At 42.9% G+C, this 23,858-nt stretch overlaps 1 protein-coding gene across 1 annotated transcript in view; it reads left to right on the forward strand.

Moving 5' to 3' along the window:
• Window positions 1-23,858, forward strand: part of CCDC186 (coiled-coil domain containing 186) — a 1,483,461-nt gene that overhangs the window by 202,908 nt on the left and 1,256,695 nt on the right. Inside the window, exon 2 of the mRNA XM_044055936.1 lies at window positions 10,516-10,745. The gene's annotated coding sequence lies outside the window, so the exon portion shown is untranslated. The remainder of the gene's footprint in view (window positions 1-10,515; window positions 10,746-23,858) is intronic.

Consider the following 23,858-nt stretch of genomic DNA (forward strand, 5'->3'; position numbering starts at 1 on the left):
AAAGCAGCAGCCACTTCAGCAGCCTTCCTCAGAGGAGTACAAACCAAAGACATTTTAGAGGTTGCAACTTGGAGTTCAGTGCACACTTTTACCAAGCACCACCACTTACCTCTCTACTCTAAATCCAGAGCGGGCTTTGCCACTGCAGTTCTGCAGGGCCTTATAGCCTCTCCTAATCCTACGTAGACCCAGCCAACCAACCTCAGCTTTGGGATTCAACCCAAGTGTAATGACTGCAACAGTGAAACACGATGAACATAGTACAGTTGTACCTACCATAAATGTAGATGTTAGAGTGTATTCACTGTTGCAGTCCAGGTTACCCACTCACCACCCCCCTTTTCTTTGCTGGGACTTAACTGTACTTCTCTATTCTATGCAACCTATGTGGTGTATTTGCTAGTAGATGAAAGAAATATTTATTTTACTGCATGCATATTTATTGGCATAATGTTTAGCCTTCCAGTTTGGGGGCACCTGACATCTGGGGCAAGAAAAACTGAAGGAAATGGCGTAGGCTGCATCTTTTATACCCCTGGTGCACTGACGTCCGGGAAGAGGTGACAGCAACAGACGCCGGACCTAGACTTTGGAATTCAGGCCGACTGCGGGTAGCCTGTCAGCAGGATAACCCAAGTGTAATGACTGCAACAGTGAATATACTCGAACATCTACATTTATGGTAGGTACACAACTGTACTTTTTCTAGGCAGCAAATTATAACCATGGCCTAAGCTGCTAAATATCTTAATGGGTTAAGGGCAAGGCAGAATAGCAGCGGTGACAGAGAGTCATCCTGGAATGTCCCCCTTTGAATTTTTATCTATGGAATAATAATTTGTCCTTTATCATAGCTTATTTGCAAAGTGGTCTGCCACTGTTTCGTGGTCACTGTACCTTAGTCGATCAGTTATAGGGTGTATCTTATACGTTTTTAAACATTCTTTTATCTGTGAATGTGGGGTACTATCATGTTTTTTTGTAGTCAGTCCATGCCATACTTAAATTCTTCCCTTTTTTACAGTTCTCCACTATGACTTTATTAGCAACAAATGATCCTTTGTTCCATATGACTTTTGTTCTATTGCCATATTTGAGTTTGCTTCTAAATGACTATAAACTCTGTTGATGTTCCCCTTAGCATTGTTGTACACGTGGTTATAGATCCATTCTCTAAAGGATCTAATTGTCTTCCCGATGTAAAACCCAATGTAGTGCTGACTTAATGCTAAACCTTTTGTACCACAGTTAAAGTGAAATGTTGATTGAATCACAACATTACTAATAGCCTGTTTACCTTAAAAATGTATTTGCAATAATTATAATATCCACATTTATATGTTCCCCATTTAGGTAAAACCCCCATCTGGGATTTATTATTAGCATATTCAATCATATTCTTTAAGCAAATACCTTTCCTCACTAGAAATTGTGGGGTCAAGCCAAGCTTATAACCAATCCCTTCAAAATAATTGAAAATGCCCCATTTTTTGTAATAATATTTTTAATATCTCTGTAGTCTACACTGAAGGTTGTTATAAAGGCCGATTTTAAATTATAAACATCAGCTTGACTTGCTGCTTGAATTCACTGAAAAGCGAGACCTTAATAAAGCATTATACAATCCCATCCATCTTTTTTGTGTTATTTTACAGATACTACTACTAAGCAAATTTTCAGGATACCCTCTTTTCAAAAACTTCTGTAAGTTTGGTACACTCATTCATGGAATCCTCCAATTCTGAAACCATCCTAGCTGCTCTTGACATTTTGTGCCTTAACAATAGCCTTTTTCTCAGATAATGGGTGTCAGCTGTTGAAATGCAACACAGAATTAGAATAGGTTGTTTCCTGTAAATAAGCAGCCTAAATTTTTTTGTTAATAGTGTCAGCAGTTAAAACTTACCTAAACAGCAGAGACCTCCAAAACACACTCACAAACATTCCACACACAGCACCAAATACATCACAGACAGCAGACAACAAACCAGTGTCTCACAAACGCAGCCCATAAGGCAGAACAATAAACAAAACAAGCTAGTCATTGGCGACTCATTTGTGAGACACACCGATGTCCCCCTCACCAGGCTCATCAAAGAGATGATCACAGTCAGTTGTCTGTCAGGTGACAGACTCCCCCATATCATGCACACACTTAAGTCTCTCCACAACAGATACAAGTATGACTCTGTCATTGTTCATGTTGGTGAGAATGATTTGAGATGTATCTCTCTGGACTGTATGAAGAGAGACTTGACTGAGTCTCAAAGTATGTGTCCCAGGCAGGTATGACCCTATCCGTAAGCAGCATCCTGCCTTCACCAGGAATGATACCACAATACCAGCAAAAAGTAATTGACATAAACAATTGGCTTAGTTTCTGGTGTCATTCCAAGGACATCTGTCTGTCTGAGATAACGTGGTTGACAGGCCTCGATGCTTTGCCAAAGATGGCCTCCATTTGTCACCCCTAGGATTTGGGATTCTGGCCAAGGCTCTTGCCTCCCTCATTGTGCCATTTTTAGGGAGTGTCCCAAAGACAAATCTTCCAACATAAAAGGTCTGTCAAAAAGCAAATTGAAGGTCATGCTGCTTAATGCTGGGAGCCTTAACCTGAAAATGAACTCACTGGAGGCTCTCCTCACACTGGAAGATGCCAACATCTGTGCAGTCACAGAACCTTGGTTCAAGGCTACGGAGAGCACCTTGCTTTACCATGCGATAGCTCATTCCACACATTCTGACCTCTAAATTAGGTTGGGAAGACTAAGGGTGGTAGAGTCTCTGTTTTCATTAAAGACAAGCACACCTTCAGACTGGTTTGCCAGCATGATGCAGTAGAACTACTCCAGGTGCAACTGTCAATTACCAAGACACCCACAGAAGTTATAGCCAGCTATCGACCCCTTTCCATGACTCAGGACACCCACTCCTCATACCTGGACCTACTTGACTATATCAAGGTAAGCCCCTAACACACTGATCTTTTGTGACTTCAACTACCCTATCATAGACTGGATGAACTATTCTTGCTGTAATGCACTCACCCAGCAATGCCTTGACTTCATCAGTTCTAACGCACTAGACCAGCTTGCCTCATCCCCCACAAGGGGATAACATTCTACACTTGGTTCTCGCCAACATGGGTGACCGCTGCACCACCCCCATAGTAAGGTCTTCCCTGGTGAGATCATATCATCGTTCTGTCTCATTCGAAGTTTCTGTCCCGTGCAATCCACCCCCCCCCCCCCGCAAGCCGTAACCAGTCTAAAAAAATTTCTCAAAAGCTGACTACAGTCTTCTAAGGGGGGGGTATCAGTAGCTTCACACCACCACCTCCCTCAGAGGATGCAGACAACTACGTTGAACAGTAGGCCAGTGCAGTATACATGCACCTGTACAACTCCATGGACTTAGCCATACCCAACAGAACTAAAACCTGCTCCTTGAGTAAACACAACCCTATCTGGTGGATATCCTCTATCAAGAGGCTTTACAACAAAAGGAAGAAACTGTTGTCCAAAGGTAAAACGGCACAAATTCTCAATTGGAAAAACTGCCTCCTCCACCTCAACAAGCAAATTAGATCACTAGTGAAAACCTCCAAAGCCAATTATGAATCAAAACTAGCCTCTGAAACAAAGGGTAACCACAAAGCCTTTTTCAGTTACATCAGGAACCTCCATGACAAAGCCCAGGTTTGTTCCGAATTGGTTCTTAACAGTACCACTTAAACTGATCCTGTTGACTTAGCCAACCTGCTAGAAGATAAGTTCAGCGCAAACTTTACCCCTTGTCCATCCAAAGGCCCATTTGACATCCCCAATACTTGTCCTGCACCTCACATCTTCATAGATCTAGTGTTAAAGGCCTTATCCAAGGCAAAGAACACCGCTTCCATGGGACCTGATAGTGTCTCAGGCTGTATTCTGCACCATCTCCAGCAAGAACTTGTCTCACCATTGAGTACCCTATTCAGCCATAGCCTATGTACAGGCTTCATTCCAGCATAGTGGAGAACTGCCATTGTCATCCCCTTGCACAAAGGTGGTGCCACTATTGACCCTGGAAACTATCGCCCCATTAGCTTGACAAGTCTGATCTGTAAGGCCATGGAGCATATTGTTATGGACCTCATAAACGAGGACATAGGCAGCCTCCAAGCACTTGACCCCACCCAGTTCAGATTTGTCAAGGGCAGATCTTGCTTGTTGAACTTGGTTGATTGTTTTGAGACAGTCACCAAAGCCCTGAATAAGAGAGATTCAGTACATACAGCTTACCTTGATTTGGCCAAAGTATTTGACACAATGCCTCACTCGGCATCATCGAAAAGCTAACACAACTTTGCATAAATCCCTGTCTCATCAGGTGGGTGGCCATGTGGCTCACCGATAGGACCCACAAGGTTAAAATAGGTGCCTCCACCTCTGACAGCAGACCTGTCGCTATTGGAGTTCCCCAGATGTCTGTCCTGGGACCCCTACTGTTTGACATCTACTTCTGAGAGGTCCAGCCAAAGACAAAAGACCTGTGGCTGACCAGGTTTGTGGATGACTGTAAGTTGGGTGCTGTGATTGACTCCCCAAATGATAAACAGCAGCAAATGACTGGTGCCAAAGCCATGGCCTTAAGTTAAACTAAACAAAAATGTATTATCATAACATTCTGAAAAACATGCCCCCTACTGTTTACCACATCAATGGCAACTCCCAAAGCACACAACCTGTGGTGAGAGACGTAGATACACAGGTTGACAACATCTCACATTCAACCGTCATGTAGCAGCAGTGGTCAGAAAAGCCTTCTACTTTGTTCATCTCGTAAGTAAAAGGATTGCATCCAGAAACAAGGTGCTTATTACCTCTCTGTACTCCTCCCTCATTAGGCCAATAATTGAGTACGATGCCCCATTTGGTATGTACCACTCCAAACACCTGCACCAACTGGAAAGGCCACAGAAAAACCTCACAAAGAGATTCCATGGCCTCTCAACACCTGTCATATGTGGACAGGCTGAAATCACTATCAGTTTACTCGGTATCATACAGATTGGTCAGAGGTGATTTGTGTCTCGCCTACAAGGCCGTCTTGGACCCTGCTCTACTAGAGAGGCTCCATATCTGTAAGTCTAACTCCTCATGCATTACCCGATTGAAAGGCCTAAATGCATATGCAACATTAACCAAACCTGCTGGAGAGGCAGGCTTGTCTCCCAGAGATTGCCCTGTCTCTGGAATAGACTCCCTGTACATGTCAAACAAAGTACATCACTGACCCTTGGCAAGTGCAGCCTTGATGAGTGGATGGGAGACCACAGATTTGTCCCAAGGTTTCCACCTATGCCCCTCACTGACAGGGGCGACAGGTGCTGACTGAGGTTTCTTTTTTGGGATTAAACTCTTGGCTAGGCTTGTAAGGGCCCCAGGGCCATTAGCCTAGTAAACTTCACCTAGGATCCTTAATTCAGTGTCAAGATATTGTAATACTGCCGATAAAGTATTTGATGTAAACTTAAGGAAGGAGGTCGTACCATTAATGTACTTCAAAAAAAATCTTCTGTCTTACTTGAATGGTCTATCCATAAGATACAAATATCATCCAAATAACAAATGTATAGAGATCACAATTTTGAAAACTTGAATTAACTGCAAAGTTATTTTTCCACGTTGCCATAACAATATTTGCAAACTCAGGGGCACAGATGACTCCCATAGCAACCCCTTCCTTTTGTCTGTAATAATCCCTTCAAAATATATAAAAATTGTATGACGAAACCATGTCCATTAAGGTCAAAATAACATTAATTTCTGAACCAGTGAACTCACTATTCTTGATGAAAGATTCTGAGACCTATTCCAGGCCAGTCTTATGTGGTATCACTGAAAGTAAGTCTTTAACAGCCACTGTGACAGAGACGACATTTTCATAATATGAATCTTGTTTTATACTAGTTAGAAAATCTGATAGTCTGACTTACCAACTGCATTTTTTTAATTTTTATCTATATATATTGAGCCAGGGGATATGTCTTGGATGACCTAACATCCACTGTCAGTCTTAATGGAGGAGCAACTAAATTCTTTTGGATTTTTGGTATACCAAAAATTGTTATAAAAAATATTCCACCTTCGGGTATTGATGGCCCGCCATACTGAGTTGTCCTTGCATCAACATATCATATAGCAGACCATCTGTCCTACCATACGCAACCTGCATTTCATTTTTTGATGCTTCCTCAAACATACCATCATATAAAGTTATCGACCTGTTGTTGTAGTTGCTGGAACTCATGGCCACTCAAAACTTGCTTATCTTTGCAGGTTCTTTTTCAAAGTTTCAGGAATCTCTTTCTTAGATGTGCGATCTCTTACACAAGCAGGAATTCCAAAAGAATATTCAAACTTCTTTCTTGACTCTCTTACTTTAGGATTGTGTTAATGGGATGTTAACTAAGACACCTTAGTTTTCCACTCAAAGGTTTGTCGCTGCGAGGGTGTACCTCAGGATTTTGGGTCTTGTGACTTCTTTGATTCTCACAGTACTCCTGACAGGACTCCACATTAAAAAGTTACAGTGGTATCTGATGTCTCCTTGGTCCCAGCACCATCACTCTATGTCTTTTCAAATCCTGTTGCTGGGGTTTGTCAGAATTAATTATTTGGTGGAGAAAGCAGGTATCCTTAAGTCCAGGTCTCCTTTTATCCCTCCCTGTTTCAAATCAGTCAGTCACCACAGATGCCTCGGACTTTGCTTAGAGAGCAGTTTCAGAAGGAATAAAAGTGCAGGGTGTGTAGGACACAGCACGTAAATGTTAAAGAGATGCTTGCCCTGATCAAGGTACTCAACTATCTGAATCATCTTTGGTCCTTGAAAACTCATCAGTTTGGGTACAGACAATACCACAGTCTTGTGTGTCATAAATAAGCAAAGGGGAACCAGGTCATTCCCCCTTTGCAATCTAGCCATGTTAGCTTGGGGTATAATTTCACACAAGAACTTAAGTCTACAGGCATCGTACATTCTGTCAGATCAAAATTGTGTGGCAGATAAGCTGAGCAGGACCAAGACAGATCCTCATTAATGGAAACTAGATGAGGATGGTCTTCCAAGATTTGCTCCATCTGTTGGGAGTTGCTCAAGTAGATCTCTTTGCCTCCTGTCTGAAGAATTAACTGGCAAGAGGACTTCATGCAAGAAGGCCTGAAAGACAGATCCTTCTCTTTTCCTTGGACAGAAATGTTCCTGTATGCTTTTCTACCCTTTCCACTAATGTCCAGGATACTTATGATTTAGAAGGAATCTCCCAAGATCATTATGGTGACTACCTCTGGCCCAGGAAGCCATGCCTCACCCTTCCTTTGGAAATGGCCAGAGGCAGTTACCATAAGCATTTTCACAGACTGGATCTACTCATACAAGAACAGGAATGTTTGATGCACCTAGACATCAGTCCACTGCTTGAATAATCAGGCCTTAACTTCCTTTTTTTTAAAGGATGTGCAGCAGGGTAGTAATGGAAACATGAAAGCCTGCTACTAGAAAATTGTTATTAGCAAATGGGAAAGGTTTTCTAGTTGGTATCAACAACATAACCAGCACCCACTGAGGGCTAATTGTTCTCTGGTTTTACAATATTTGTATGAGTTACTGTGGTATGGCCTTTCATATTGCTCTTTAAAAGTTGATTTGTCTGCCATTTCAACATGTCTGCCCACGGATCCTACTCTTTCAATGCAGTTGTATGTCAAAATGTTTTTGAAAGGGATTTTGCATAAGAGGCCCCCAACTAAGTTGGTGGCCCCACCTTGGGATCTTAATTTTGTGTTAGAGAAGCTAACATTTGCCCCATCTGGCTGAATTGAAATTCTTAACATGGAAGGCAACTTTACTGATTGCTCTGACCTCTGCAAAAACGCATTGGACTTGCAAGCTCTTATGGAGAGTCAACCCTGTCTCATTTTCAACAGCAATAGGCTTCTTTGAAAACTAATCTTTCTTTTTTCCTAAATTAGGATCAGAGTTTACTTTTAAGCCAAATTGTCCATCACCCTGTTTTCTTTCCTAAACCTAAAAATGAGAGCGGAAGGATTTGCCATATCTTGGTTGCCCACAGTCAACTCTCATACTATCTGGACCGAACTGAATCTTTCAGATCTTTGGATCAGTTCATTTCTTGTGAAGGTCAGAAGAATGGACAACTTACGTCAAAAGGAAAATGGACTATTATCAAATGGTTGTCTACATGTTGTTAAACTCACCATAACAAAACTATTTCAGTCAGGGTCAAGGCCCAATCTACCAGTGCCTTGGCTCTATCTATGGCTTTTTGTAAATGGGTGGATTCTAGAAGTATTTTAGAAGCTGCTTGGGCCTCTGTACATTCTTTTACAAAGAACTGTAAGCCTGATTCTTTCTATAGGTCCAGGTCAGGCTTTGCTAGGGCCATTATTCAGGGACTTCTGGACTCTTCTCCTTCCACCTGACAAATGCAGTTAGCTGTATGGGTAGATTACTGTAGCAAAGGCTACTGCAGCAGTGATCAATATGAAGAACATAATACGTTTGTATAAGTTAAACTTACAGTAGATGTTTGAGTGATCACTGTTACAGTAGCCGCGCCTTCCCCCACCCCCTTGTATTTTTGGTGTGCTTTTTATGCCATGGTGTGAACCTGTGTATATATATATTTTTTGTTGTTCCTAAGATTGCCCTTTTAGGGCTCAGCCTCCCTCTTTTTGCTGGCAGGAAAGCTCTGAAGTGCTTAGTTTCCAGACTTGTCTTTTAGTCAGCTCGGCTTCAGTTGCTTGACAGTTTGGGTGTGTAGAAGATGCCCTGAAGCTTTGGAAGCTGGTTGGCTGTTTGCTTGGTGAGATATAACTTGTATAGCTACTGCAGCAGTGGTCACTGAAACATCTATTGTTATGGTTAAGTTCAACTTGCATAGCTGTACTTTTTCAGTTTTCTGGAGGAGTTTTCGTTTGACACATCCCAGTGTAACAGTTTCCACCTGTGCTTCTTGTGTACTAATGCACTAGTGAAGCTGTCACACCAATGTTAATTGACCCTGTTCATTAAACTTTAACTGCTGCAAGCCTGATCAAGGAATAGGGCAGGGTTTTAGTAGAGCATTTCTACAAAAGTCATGCCTTAGCAGTGTCATTGCCTGCACTGGATAAATAGTGCTGATTGGTAGGTTGCTGTTTTTACACTGTTGCAAGATCTTCACTGTTCAGAGGAGACACTTGTTTGCATCACCGTTGCATTCCTTTTGTCCCACTTTTGGATCTGAATATATAATTTTTTGGTACTGATCTTGATAACCTACCTCCTACCTCCTTCAGTTTTGTATACTTATTGTTTGCTTTCGGTTTTACAAATCTATGTTCTTGTATTGGCGTTAATCTACTGGTCCCTTGCTAGAAAAGAGATTGTGGTAAAGGGTGATACTGTTTTGCCTGGAGCATGCTTCAGCTAATAGAAGAGTAAATGATTGGTGTAATCCTCACAAAAGGAGACCTTTAACTGCTGGAAAAGGGTTGAATAGTGACTAGCTTCTGTAAGTAGAAATGCACATCTGCTATTCATAGTCACTCAAAGATGTATTGTTACAGTGATTGCCTCACACAGCTGTCCTTCTGGAGTTGTCACACTGTATATTTTTCTTTGATCATGTGACTTGTGCAACAGTTGTTTGCTCACTTCAGTGCGGCAGTAAAATGCATAGTGTCACTCATTTGCTGTTAACATGCGTTGCTAAGTAATTGATGGTGCAGATATCCGTTAATCTTGTGCATAGAGCTCCATGATTATACTCCAGTTATCAGTTAAATAACACTCTTGTTCAGTGTTACTGTATCACAAGACGTGACCTCAATGCATAGAAGGGTGCTTAACAGTTGTTAAGCACCCCCTATTTTCTGTTAACATTGTGTCTGGCACTAAAACCTGACAGTGTCGGCTAGTAAACAACAGCAGCAAAACATGAAATGGCTTCATTTCAACTCCGTTTCTGCCTGCTGTTTACTACATTACATCAAAACAAAAACAAACTGCTTCCCTTAGGCAGGGCATACGAAAGGGGATAAACCACTTCCCCACTGTTCTACCGTCTTTCAAAGCTGGCACAAGACATTGTGTTTTTTTAACTAGTAGTACAAAGAGCAGATAAATCTGCACATACTGCATAAACTTAGGATTGGATCTTTGTTCATAAAGTTTGTGTGTTCGCTGTTGTGGTACATGTTTTGGTCTCTCTGTCTCGCACATAGTTTACACATTATGATCGAAGACCCGATCATAATCCTTTATGTTACAGATGTATTGTCGTCACTTAATTCCTTAAAGCCGACTGTTTTTCTTTGAAAGGTTTTCAGTTGTATAGCTGCACTCTTCACCAAACTAATGTTGCATTTAGAGTTTTGCTGTGTTGCGTACTTGAGCTTCTTCTACCAAAACAGGACTTGATACTTTTGAACTCTTTTCACAGTCTGCCTTTTTGTTTTAAATCTGCAGAATGTGTGCCATGGGTTCTGGCAGCAGATGTATAATAAAGAAAGAAACAGCCCAGGCAGCCTTTGTGGAACATCTGTCTGCTTTCTGAAGAAATGCTGGAAAGATGGAAGAAACCTGAAAGCACTTATTAAAGTATTTCTTACCAAGCTGGAATGTCACTTGAAGTTTGGGGGTAGAAATGTAGTGGATGGTTAAGAATTCTGCAAGCTTGGTAATCTTGGAACAGCAAGGTTGGTGTAACCTGTAATTTATATGTTTACTTCCAAAGTGCCATAGGCTAGTGTACTAGTACATCAAATGCTTAAAATGTGTAACTTCCTCTGTCTCTAATTGCTGTGACAACATTTTTTTTCTTCATTTTCTGAAGTGATTACTAGACTGCTAAACTTTGCCATAAAATACTCCAAACCCAGTCTCCCTGTGCTGTAAATGACAGTGGCAGCAGCTTTCTAGGTATGCTTTCTAGTTTACTCACTGCTGTGGGTGTTTTAGTCATAACCCTGGCAGGCCTGGCTTTCTGTATGTGGAAGCACAGAGCACGTTCATTAGGCTTCCAGTGTAGTCAGACTGTGGGAGGTGCTGCTTATATGTTTTCTGCAATTTGTGTTTCACAGTGGAATGCTTTGTTGAGGTCTGCAGCCCCTTTTTGAATTATAGGTGTATTAATTTTGAATATAATGGTGCAGAGGTAAGAAGCTGAATAGATGGAGATTCACTATGTTACCGTAAGTAGCACTTATTCTTTATCATCTTGAGAAGCTTGGCTTGCTGTAGCATACGCAAGATGACATTGTAGTGCTTTTCCAGATGTGATATCCAGTTGTTCAGCCTGGATCCTGAAATGACTCCCCAGGTCCAGTAACTTGTGTACCCATCTCATACCTAGAGAAAGAGCAATATCTTCTGGACACTTAAGATTCTTGCTCCTTTGTTAAATCATGTAATTTTTTAACCCTCCCACATCCAGAAGACCCATGCCTGGTGGTTTCACTGTCTGTACCCATTTGGTCCCTTTGTTCTGTGTGGGAGGTGGACAGGAATCCTCTGGCAAAGTGAGAACCCTTTGGTCCATTTTTCCTGTGGAAGAAACCCTGTTGGATGATCCATTCCTCGAGTGGAGTCGTGTGAAGGGGAGTAGGACAACTGCAGGGTTTTTTGGATAAGCGTAAACCACCCTTCCTTCCCTTAGGCTTCTTAAAGGCTCACAGTGACTTAGAGAGAAGACATTTGTTTGCTTACACACACACACACACACACACACACACACACACACACACACACACACACACACACACACACACACACACACACACACACACACACACACACACACACACACACACATAACACACACACATAACGCACACACACACACACACACACACACACACACACACACACACACACACACACACACACAAAAAACCTTCTGGTTTCACTGATTCCGTAAGAAAGTTCCTTACTGACATAGCACAGCCAGCATCACTCCTATAGGTGAGTGATACACCCAACCACCTCTAGCTGTTGCCATTGCTCATCTTCCCCTACCAGGCACCTCCAGATGCCGGTGCTGCTAATCAAACATAGGTCACCTGGGACATTGGGCTTCATTTCCCTGTGTCACAAGACTGGAAGCGATGCCCATCTTTGTATTCCTAAATCAAGTTTGTAAGCCCCCATTCAGCAGTAAGCAGGGCAAGTCGCTGTCAGTGGATCAGAAGGTGACCCACTTAATTTTGGTGTTAAAATATCAGAATGCTGCGGATTCTGTTCCCACCGCAGGCGACTGGATTCACTTTCTTTACTGATACCACTGTGCAGCATCACGGGGTGTTGCACTCCTGCAGCAGCTGTCCGTCGGAATGGGAATTAAATCAGGGTCCTGTCTGCTACCACTGGGGATAGTTCAGGTGGATGTAGAAGATCCCATGGTAATTATTGAAAAGAGTGTAGGGGGTTTTATCTACATACTCACTTTTTTATACAAGCATTTATACTATTTGCATATTATTGTACACAGTTAAAATGTTTACATATTCACATCACCTTTTAAACTTGAGAAAATTTTCAACTTACCCAGTTCCTTTTTCTGCAATCACGTCTGAATTTTATTTACCACTTCAGACGAAGCCTGTTTTTATTACACAATAACTCTCTTGTTCTAGCTTTCTACAATTCCAAATATGTTCATGTCCAATCCCTTAACCACAGATTTTTTTTTATATCCATACAGTATATAAAATGCATTAACCCAATCTGTCCCACACAAATTCTTCTTTTTATCAACGCACTCCCACAAACTTTTAGCCCTTTAACATTCCAAAAAGACATGTTTTGATGTTTCTGGTTCATTACTAACTTGACAAAGTCTCTCTGGAGAAAAAAAAAAACATATTTCTTTTACCTGACAGATTATCCAAGACCATTCTCCATAAAAAAAAAATCATGCACAAATAAAAAAATGTATCAGTCCCCATCTTCTTTTATAGCGTCATTAACCTCATCCCCTAATATTTTTCCACAAGTAAATATGTTAATATTCTGCCATTTTTACATACCATTGCTTTTTCTTTTCATGGTAAGCTGTAATATTGCATCTCCAAAACATAATTTTATTCTGAAATTCATACAATTGCACATTTTCTATTTTTTCGTTCTGTATCCATCTTCGTTTTACCGAAAAAGAATTATATTTCTCATATATTACTTTCACTACCAAATTGTGGAAATGTTCACTCATATCCCTTAGTAACCAAAACATATTTAATAATGCCCATATCCTAAACCCCCTAACCAGATTCAAAATTGATTTGTAATTATCTGAAAAAATATTTGCAACAAGTCTTTTTTTTTTTTTTCTTTCCTTATCGGGTAACGTATATGTTTCTGCCAAATATTCTAACTTCCCTAATAAAATAAAGTTAATCAAATATACTTTCTTTTTGAAACATAACCTAATCATTTTCCGTAATCCTACTGTATCCTCTATCTGTTTTGTTTCTGCACTTTTTCTATAGTACCTTTCTTTTACAAACCTTGTCTCAATACTGTTATCTCTGAGTTGCAGAAGAACACAGCCTTATCTTAGCAATGTTGCCATATCTTTACTCTTCTCTTAGTTTAGATTTAAGCCTGCTTCTTTTAACAATACATGTACTGCTGTAATTCATATTTTGTCACCAAAACCAAATCATCTGTTTATGAAAGTAAAACAAGAATTTTAACTGTATTCCCATCAGATGTTTAGCCCTGCTAAACTTCATCTGCTAAGAGATTATATTAATTACCATTGGAAATAAAATTCCACTCTTGGGACACACTTTCTTAACCCCTTTCTGCACCTCAGAGCCTTGACTTCACTGTTTCATAGATTCATAGGTGTATACTAGGCTAACGACTACTAGGGCCCTTATAAGCTTAGCCATGCTACCCAAATCGTCATCATCATCTCGCTTTTCACATTTTTTCTACATGGGGGGTGAGGGTATCATGTTAACTGTCACCACCTCTCTCGATTCAGTGCCACACTCCTGCCTTCTTCAACACTCATGCCTGACTGTCGCAGATCTTCTTTCACACAATCCATCCACCTCTTTGCCGGACATCCTCGCTTCCTCTTACCTTCTTCCTGTCTGTCCCAAATCTCCCTCACCAGATTGTGTTCTGCTTTCCTGCACATCTCCAGACCACCATAGTCTGCTTTCTTAGATCTTTTCTGCAGTTGGAGCTACTTTGGTTTCTGCTTGCTCTTATGTCCTCATTTCTTCGCCTGTCCCACAGTGTGCATCCTACCACCCTTCTCAGGCACTTCATTTCCATCACCTCTAGCTTCTTCAACTGTTCTGCCTTTACTGCCCAGGGTTCTGTACCATACAGTAGTACTGGTCGCACCACTGTCTTGTACACCTTACTTTTCAGCTTCTTTGGCATTCTTCTGTCATAGACTATACCTGATACTCCATGCCATTTGGCTGCAGCCCCTTTGATTCTAGCTTTGACCTCTTCATTCCGACTTCCCTTCTCCTCAACCACCCCACGCAGATACCTGAAGCTGTTTACCTGTTCCACTGTCTTCCCTTCCATCTCTATTCTCAGTTTCTTCTGATTCCCCAATTTGCTGCCATTAACAGTCTTATCTGTGCTAGTTTCATCCCATGTGCCTTCAGTTATGCGTTCCATTCTTCTGTCCTTTGCTGAACTTCTTTCTCAGATTCTGCCTGTAATGCCACATCATCTGCATACAGCAACTTTGTTGATCTGTCCCCTCCAACCTCTTTGCTAATGTAGTCCATCACCAGTGTGAACAGCAGTGGACTCATAGCTGAACCCTGGTGTACACCCACTCCCACTGGGAACCCCTCTGTGAGGCCGAACACTGCTCGTAGTTCAGTCATTGAGTCCTTGTACATAGCCTGCACTAATTCTACCAATGTTTTTGGGACTTCAAACCACGCAGTACTGCCCATATCAACTTTCTTGGGACCTTATCACATGCTTTCTCCAAGTCTAAGAATGCCCATTTGGACTCTCTCCTCATCTCTAGCTTCTCAAGTATCTGTCTCACTGCAAGCATTGGGTCTATTGTGCGGTATCCTTATCTGAATCTGAACTGCTCATTTCCCATCTTACTTTCTACTCCTCTGCATATCTGTTTATCAATCACCCTCTCCAGAACTTTCATGCAATGTGGAAGGAGTTTGATGCCTCTGTACTGCCCACAGTTGTGGATGTCCCCTTCATTCTTGTATACTGGCTTGAGTATGCTTATTCTCCAGTCATCTGGGATATGCCTTTCCCTCCACACTGCTATGAGTACACTCGGAAGCCATTTCTCCCCTATCTTACCGAACATCTTTATCATATCTGCTGTGACCTCATCTGAGCCTGCTGCTTTCCCTGACTTCATTTTCCTTAGTGCTGTTCTTATTACTACTAGGGATGATGTCCTTCATGGATGCATCTGCAGTCATAACAACTGGGTTGTCCTGTCGTCAGGCAGCCCTTCAGTCGGCCGGATTCCAAAGTCCGGGTCCGGCTTCGGCTGATGTCGCACTTCACCCGACGTCATCTCTGTTGGTCTTCGGGTATAAAAGCATCAGCCGACGCCATTTTCTTCAGTCTTTCTTGCCGCGTGGCACCCGAAGCAGAAGCTGTTCGCAAGTGCCGGTCGGTCGGATCCAGAGATTACTTCTACCGAATACTACGAAGACTTCTAAAGCTAAGTACCCCATTGGGGACTCTTTCTTGCCTCAGCCGATGTCGGAAAAAGTTAATAATTGTTTAACCTGTGGGAAACAAATACCTCATAAAGATTTCCACTCTTACTGCCTGCCTTGCTTAGGCCCAGCCCACGACGTAGCAGCCTGTTCGTCCTGTGCTTCTTTCAACCGACGAACGCTTAGACGTCGGTCGGAGTTTGCAGAACAGTTTTTCGGTTCTGATTTTGCGTACATTATGCGGTCGGACCCTCCGACTACACATGCTGAGAAAAAACGCAAAGAACAAGACCGACACGCGCGGTCCGCGGTTTCGGCCGAAACCATTGGCAAGCAAATCGCGAGTGTCTCGGTTTCTGCCGAAATCGAGAAAACTGATCAAAAATACAGCTGAATCTATCTCTACAACTGAGTTCCTGCTAACACTCTTGAATCGGCCTCAGAAATTTTACCCACTACGGTGCTTACCACTGACTTATCAGACACCATTCCCTTGGATGTCTCTACCCCAGCACGTGGTGCTGCTAGGCCTCCAGCAGCCATGTCCATTAAGGCCTTCGCCAGAGCTAAAGCAGCCAAGACTACTAGAACAGTGCCTGTTAAACCCCTCCAACCAGGCCCTCTTCCAGTTCTCAAATGCTTACTTTGGCAGAAGATTTAATTTCATTAATTAGAGGATCTCAATCTCACCCAGACAGGGCCTCTCAGCCCCCAGAGAAGAGACCTAGGGCAGAGCCCCATGAGCCAGTGTCCTCTGATGATTCTGCTGATGAATCAGACATAACTGACCAGCCAGAGGCTCCTTTCTCCAATTTTGAAGATTCTGATGCTGAAGAATCCATTCCAGCTGCTTCCCCACCAGAAGAATTCTCCTTTGGGGAAACCTTGCATGCCATGCGAGAACAGTTCCAATGGCAGCAACAGGATTTTCAGACTCCAGAAAAGACTTAGGACCTTTTTGCACCTTCCACAGCACAGGCCCTTAGCTATACCTCCTGTTCTCTCTGTGGTGGATGATGCTTTCAATGATGTCTGCTCCACTCCAGACTCTTTACCCCCAGCCCCTGCCAAACCAGACAGATTTTACAGGGTGCCAGATACTCATCACCACCTTTACAAGGCCCCTCTTGCAGACCCCAAACTATTTCCCAGGGTCCCAAGGCAGTAGTCGACCATAGCTAAAAACCCTGTTCCTTCTGAAAGGGAAGCAAGGTCATTAGACAGATGGGGTAAAAAGGTTTACACTTCAGCCACCCTCTCAGCTAGAGCTTTAAACTGTCAGTTTCACATGATACAATACCAAGAGTTTATGCTTGATCAGTTAACTAAAAAACTAACCACTGATGAATCTCTTGATAAGAAATATGTATTAGAAATGGTAAATAACATACAGCAAGTTAGTAACCATTCTTTAAAATGTGGCTATGATGCACTGGAGGCTTCATTTAGATCAGCCATGACTGGCACTGTAATTAGAAGGCATGCATGGCTAAAGGAGCAAGCTTTACCGGATCATGTGAAATCTAAATTGCTAGATGCTCCTATGGATAAAACAAGTTTGTTTGGTACACCTGCCCAGCAGGTTATGAAGAAAATGGAAGAAAAGGCAAAATCAGTCCAGACAGTTAAAGATTTCTTGCAGGTTCAACCCCCAAGGTTTAGCAGGAACTGGCCTGCCAAAAATTGGTCCTTTCCTGACTCTACAAGACCTCAAAGGGGCAGGAATAGACGTTCCAGAGGCAGACACCAATCCAGAGGAGGTGCCTACAGAGGACGACAGTGGCAAGGTAACAACAGAAGCACAGACTCCACACCTGCCACTACATCAACACAACCACAGTGACTTAATCCTAAACCCGCCTACCAGGGAACAAATAGCAGCTCCTCTAGGCGGAAAGCTAACCTTATTTTCAAAAAACTGGCACCACATAACAAAGGACAAGTGGATTTTACGAACCATAGATCAAGGTTACCGGTTCCACTTCCACACTTTACCAGACAAAGAGGAATGCCAAATCTACCTCCAAATCAAAAGACAGAGGCTCTACAACAGATAATGGAGTTAGCAAACATGAGAGCTGTGGAGAAAGTGCCAACAGCAGAGCAAGGAAAGGGGTTCTACTCCAGACTATTCCTAGTTCCAAGAAAGGAAAAAGTTGGAGACCAATTCTAGACCTGTCCACCCTGAATACTTACATCATTGTCCCAAAATTCAAAATGCTGACCCTACAGCAACTTCTTCCCATGCTGGGCAAGGAGTGTTGGCTGGTAACTCTAGATCTCAAGGAGGCATACCTGCACGTCCCCATTCGACCAATCTGCAGAAGATACCTCAGATTTCTTGCAGGATCAGAGCACTATCAATTCTCAGCATTGCCCTTTGGCTTATCTACTGCCCAGAGTATTCACAAAATGCCTGGCATCAGTAATCGCCCATTGCAGACTACAGGGAATTCAAATTTATCCATACCTGGACGACTGCCTGATACAAGGAGACAACAAAAGCAAGCTGACAACAGATTTACAAAGGGTCATTTACTTGCTTCAAGCACTGGGATACACAGTCAATTTACAAAAGTCAAGACTGATACCATCCCAGACAAGGACTTTCCTGGGAGCGGAATTGGACACAGTAAGACAAATGGCATTCCTAACTACAGAAAAACAAAAGAACTCCTCTTTACTTCTTGGCACTAACAAAACTGAACAAGTTAACAGCAAGAAAGGTACTGCAGGCCTTGGGTTTCATGGCATCATGCATAATCTTGGTTCCATTTGCCAGACTACATATGAGAAAACTACAGTGGTACCTAAAGAATTTATGGTCCCAACACAGACACAGCCTAGAAACGGAAATCCCACTAATACCATGCTTAAAACAGGAGTTCCTATGGTGGCCTCAGGCATGCCAGTCAAACCCAGGCCTGCCCTTTCGCAAGGTCAAGCAAGCCAGACCATCACAACAGATGCTTCAGACCTAGGATGGGGCATATGCTGGACAAATGCGTGCAAGGATTGTGGACACAGGACCAACTTCAGCAGCACATCAACGTAAAAGAAATGCTGGCAGTAAAACTGGCAATCCAAAAGTTCAGACCATTTCTCAAGGAGGACCACTTGATGATAAGGACAGACAACACCACAGTCATGTGGTACATCAACAAACAGGGAGGCACTCATTCTTACCCCTATGCAGAATGACTTTGGAGCTGTGGACCCTGGCACTCAGCTACAACATCCAGTTACAGGCAATATTTGTGCCAGGAAAAGAAAACTCTAGCAGATATGTTAAGCAGGACCACATCGGATGCCCACGAATGGCAGCTGCACCGGATATCTTCAAGACCATCTCAAGAAATGGGGAATGCCTCAGATAGACCTATTCGCATCACCTCTCAATCACCAGCTCAAAAAATCTGCACAAGGACATTCCACCCACTAGCATGGAAAGTGGACTCGCTCTCCTTCAGCTGGAAAGCCCTAACAGCATATGCATTCCCACCTCTTCCCTTGATACACAAAGTACTACTAAAAATCAAGGAGGAACGTCCAAGGATAATCCTGATAGCTCCAAACTGGTCAAGACAGCATTGGTACCCACTACCGAGGAGCATGTCTCGAACAATATGTGGCCAATTCCCTGATGCCTTTGATGCTAACTCAGAACAACTTCAGCACCATGCATCCAAACCTAAAACGCTGCAACTGACTGCATGGAACATCACATAGCAGCTGCTAATACAGAACTTTCACAAAGAGTTAAAGACATTATTCTTGAAGCACGAGGCCTTCAACTAGAAGGAATTATGCTGGGAAATGGAAAAGGTTTGTCATTTGGAGTTCTGAAACAGGAAAAGATGTATCAAACATAGATATGCCTAACATTCTGGAGTATCTGGCGAACTACTTCATTCAGGCCTGTCCTACTCCTCCATCAAGATTCATGCATCAGCTATTTCAGCAGAATATAGCTTTGATCCACCTGTTTTTCACACCCTTTGCTCAGGCAGTTCCTCAGAGGAATCAAGAATGTAAAACCTCCAAGGAAACCACCATTGCCAGCTTGGGACTTGAACTTTGTGCTAGAAAAATTGACACTATCACCTTTTGAACCAGCAGCAACAGCAGACCTACAACACCTGTCATGGAAAACTGCTTTCCTACTGGCAATTACTTCAGCAAGGAGGGTTTCAGAACTACAGGCCTTAATGGCAGTGCAACCCTTTCTAATCTTCCACCAAGATAGAGTGTCCATGAGGACTAATCCTACATTTATGCCTAAGGTGGTATCCAGAGTGTCTTTAAACCAGGCAATCCACCTGCCTACCTTCTTTCCCAACCCACAAAACAGAGGGGAAAGAATACTGCATACCTTGGATGTACATAGACAGCTACGCTACTACTTGGACAGAACAAAAAATAGCAGAAAGACTGACCAACTTTTCTTAGCCTATGCAACAGGAAGGGAAGGAAAAGCTATTTCCAAACAAACAATCTCCAAATGGATAGGAAATTGCATACGATTCTGCTACTCCTTCCATGGAAAGCCAATTCCACAGAACATAAGACCTCATTCTACAAGGGCAACAGCCACTACCACAGCCTTCTTACGAGGAGTGGCTACCAAAGACATTATTGAGGCGGCTACTTGGACCTCCGTGCATACATTTGCCAAGCATTATAATTTACCTCTATATTCCAGATCCCGAGCAGGGTTTGCCACTGCTGTTCTGCAAGGGATCCTAAACACACCATAATTTACTTTTATCCTCCTCCCTAGTTGGCTATGGTATTCTACCCAGTTGTTATGACTGCAGATGCATCCATGAAGGACATAGTACAGTTTTGTACCTACCATAAATGTAGATGTCCGAATTGGATAGCATCTGCAGTCAGGATTACCCTCCCTCCTTCCCCTCTGTGGTACTCCTAGGGTGTTTACCCTTCTAATAGCTAGCTAGTGGGGGGATTTCTTTCATGGTGTATTTGTTTGTATTTATGTACATACATGCTTATTTTTGTGTTTACCTCTATCTTTTGGAAACATTGGCATCTATCCAAAAATTTTTTTAGCCTTCTATAGGGCTTCTGGCATCTGGGGCAAGAAACACTGAAGAAAATGGCGTCGGCTGATGCTTTTATACCCGAAGACCAACAGAGATGACGTCGGGTGAAGTGCGACATCAGCCGAAGCCGGACCCGGACTTTGGAATCCGGCCGACTGAAGGGCTGCCTGACGACAGGACAACCCAGTTGTTATGACTGCAGATGCTATCCAATTCGGACATCTACATTTATGGTAGGTACAAAACTGTACTTTCATCGTGTTTCACTGTTGCAATCATTACACTTGGGGTATCCTGCTGGCAGGCTACCCGCAGTCGACCTGAATTCCAAAGTCTTGGTCTGGCGTCGGTTGCTGTCGCCTCTTCCCTGACGTCAGTGTGCCAAGGGTATAAAAGATGCAGCCGACGCCATTTTCTTCAGTGTTTTTTGCCGCGCGGTGCCCAAAGCAATAGCAGTTCGCAAGTGCTGGTCGGCCGACTCCTGAGATTTTCGAATTAGAATTTCAGATTCGAAGTCTTCACTAAAACTAAGTACCCCATTGGGGAAACTTTTTTCTTGCTCCAGACCGATGTCAGAAAAAGTTAACTATTGTATTTCTTGTGGGAAGCAAATACCTCAGAAGGATTTTCACTCTTACTGTATTCCTTGCCTAGGCCCTGACCACGACGTTGCTTGTTGTCGGTTTTGTGCTAGATTTAACCCAACCCACTATTAAGCGTCTGTGCGATTTTGCCTTTCATTACTTCGGCCGAAGATTCAATTATACAAAGCTGGTGGAACAGCCGACGACCGGAGTTTATAAAAAACGCAAGGATAAAGACAAGGACGGGCATCCGAGGTCCAAAACCGACGAAAAGGCTTCCGCTAAGCTAGTCGGCAGTTCGCTGGTTCTCAGTGAGGCACTTTCGCAACCCCTGACACCCGCTATCTCAGAGCCACAGGCCGCTTCCGACTCCCTTGTGGAGCCGACTGGGCCTCTGGAAACTCAAGGTATTGGATCCTCGGAAACTCAAGGTATTGGATCCTCGGAAACTATTCCTTCAGATGGGTTCGGAGCCGTTGTGCAGGCATCGGTTTCTGAGGGTGTTTTCAGACCTACACAGTTGTATGTAAAGCCATCTTCAGCTTCAAAGCCAAAGACTAAAGCAGCTGTAAAGACAAAGAAACAAGTACAGCATTCTCCAGGACAGACTTCCATGCCTAAAAAACAAATGCTCAAAATGGCCGAAGACGTTATTACTTTGATCAGGGGTTCCCATCCCCCTCATGATAAGAGGCCTAGGCAAGAGACAGAATATGAATCTTCAGATCAGGTTTCCATTTCCTCTGATTCCTCCTCTGAACAGGAATACTCCATTCCTCCCTATGAGGATTCTGATGCTGAAGAATCTATTCCTTCAGCTTCTTCTCCTGAAGATTACTCCTTTGGGGAAACCATGCATACTATGAGGGAGCACTTTCATTGGGAGAGCCAGGATTATTCAGAATCTAAGAAAAGGCTCAGAGATTTTCTTTTACTTCCTCAGCACAGGCCCCTTGCTATTCCCCATGTTCCTGGGCATTGTAGATGATGCTTTTTCAGACTCTATACCCCTTGCACCTGTTAAGCCAGACAGATAATACAGGGTCCCAGACTCCCATAAATTTCTATACAAAAACCCTGCTGCTGACTGAGAAATCATATCTCAGGGTCCTAAGGGAGTCAAGGCTTCCACTGCTAAAAACCCTGTTCCCTCTGATAGAGATTCAAGGGCACTGGATAGATGGGGGAAAAAAGTTTACACTTCTGCTTCTTTGGCTGTAAGGGCTTTAAATCGTCAATTTCATATGCTTAAATATCAACAATACTTAATGTCACTGTTAAGACAGAAAGTGTTGACTAACTCTGAATGTCCAGAAAACAAGGAAATGCAGGATTTATTGTATGCAGCTGAGCAAGTGGGAAAACATACTTTGCAATGTGGTTTTGATTCTTTGGAGGCCTCTTGTAGGGCCGCTGTAACGGGTTCGGTGATTAGGTGGTATGCTTGGTTAAAGGAACAGAATCTGCCTGATCATGTTAAAGCAAAATTATTAGATGCTCCATTACAGCATCATACTTTGTTTGGTGTTAAGGCAGAAGAGGTGTTGAAGAAAATGGAGGATAAAGCGAAATCTATGCAGACAGTTAAGTATTTCTTACAGGTACAGTCACCCAGATTTAGCAGGAACTGGCCTTCAAAAAATTGGTCCTTTCCAGTGTCAGATAGACCACAAAGAGGCAGATACAGACACCCTAGAGGCAGATCCCAGCCCCAAGGCACATACAGGCCTAAACAATGGGGTGCTTCTACCTCCAAAAGTGGAGAAGATAAATCTCAGTCCCATAGGAAACAGTCCCAATGACTTTCCTCTACCAGTACCAAGCACTTATCTTTTGGAGGCCCCCTTAGGGGGAAAACTATTACTTTTTTCACAAAACTGGCACATGATCACCCAGGACAAATGGGTCTTGAATATAGTGTCTCAGGGTTATAGGTTCCGCTTTCCCACCCTGCCAAAGGCAAAAGGCATGCCAGACCTGCCACACAATCAATGGGCAGAGGCACAAAAGCAAGTTTAATCCCTCATGGATATGAGGGCCATTCAGCGAGTACCACTACAGGAGCAGGGACAAGGATTTTACTCACTACTTTTCTTGGTACCCAGAAAGGACAAATCCTGGAGACCAGTACTGGAACTGTCTATTCTAAACACTTTTCTGGATGTTCCAAAATTCAAAATGTTGACGGCAGCAGCTTCTGCCCATGCTGGGCAAGAAGGCTTGGCTTGTAACCTTGGACCTAAAAGAGGCATACTTGCATGTCCCAATCAGACAATCTTGCAGAAGATGCCTCAGATTCATAGCTGGCTCAATGCACTACCAATTCTCTGCACTGCCCTTTGGCTTATCTACTGCACCCAGGGTCTTTACAAAATGCCTGGCACCAGTAATTGCTTTTTGCAGACAAAGAGGAATTCAAATATATCCCTACTTGGATGGCTGCCTTATTCAAGCAGAGAACAAAGACATTCTACTAC

This window comes from Protopterus annectens, chromosome 14.part0, assembly GCF_019279795.1.
Source record: "Protopterus annectens isolate FY-2018-M chromosome 14.part0, PAN1.0, whole genome shotgun sequence".
In the NCBI taxonomy this organism is placed as follows: domain Eukaryota; kingdom Metazoa; phylum Chordata; order Ceratodontiformes; family Protopteridae; genus Protopterus; species Protopterus annectens.